This window comes from Zalophus californianus, chromosome 8 (assembly GCF_009762305.2).
Source record: "Zalophus californianus isolate mZalCal1 chromosome 8, mZalCal1.pri.v2, whole genome shotgun sequence".
Taxonomy (NCBI): domain Eukaryota; kingdom Metazoa; phylum Chordata; class Mammalia; order Carnivora; family Otariidae; genus Zalophus; species Zalophus californianus.
Window position 1 is genome coordinate 71,201,024 of NC_045602.1, and position 772 is coordinate 71,201,795.

Here is a 772-nt window from a genome sequence, read left to right on the forward strand (position 1 = left end):
TTTCTGGGGTTATTGGGACTTTATTCATTCCTTTGAAAATGAAATATATTTTACAGTTTTTGTTAGGCCTATTACCTGTTTGGTGGTTGTTGTTGTTTTGTATCTATGACAGTAGTGGATTACAGTGGTGCTCCTTCCCAAAACATACAGCTTCAGAAACAGCGAAAATGCTCTGATTGTGGTTACAGGGTAAGTTAAAACTATAATTCCTTAGCCATTTGTTCATTCTGCCCTCACTCCAGTGGATGGTGCAAAATGCCTCATCTTTATACTTATATTGTATTTTAGTTTTTAAATATGGAATGCTTTGTGGATTTGTGTATCACACCTGCACAGGGGCCATGCTAATCTTCTCTGTACTGTTCCAATTTTAGCATATGTGCTGCCAAAGGGAGCACAAGCATTATACTTTTAAATAAATAATTACACGTGTTTGTTTTACAAGTGTATCCTTTACCTAGAAAAACATTTTGCCACAAAATATATTGGTTACTGAAGGATAAGGTAACTACATATGTAATTAGTGCATGAAATTCAAGACCACACTTTTGGTTTTTGCCTTCAGCCCTAACTTTTCCTAACCACCAGTTACTCCTGGGCATTTCATAAGAACACCATTTGGACAGTTAACACAATTTGTGTCTGCCCCTTCAATTATTGCAGCTTCTAGGCAGCTTCTTTATCTTGGCAGCAACATACTCTACACAGAACCAGCACCTGATATTTCTTTTAAGGGGGAAACAGACTGTTCACACAGGAAGAGAATGGGAGG

At 37.4% G+C, this 772-nt stretch overlaps 1 non-coding gene across 1 annotated transcript; it reads right to left on the reverse strand.

Annotated features, from left to right (window-relative positions):
* Positions 1 to 291: 291 nt before the first annotated feature.
* LOC113938770 lies at positions 292 to 398 on the reverse strand. The gene has a single exon (XR_003524977.1). It is a non-coding gene; the product is annotated as a U6 spliceosomal RNA (small nuclear RNA).
* Between the last annotated feature and the right edge of the window lie 374 nt (positions 399 to 772).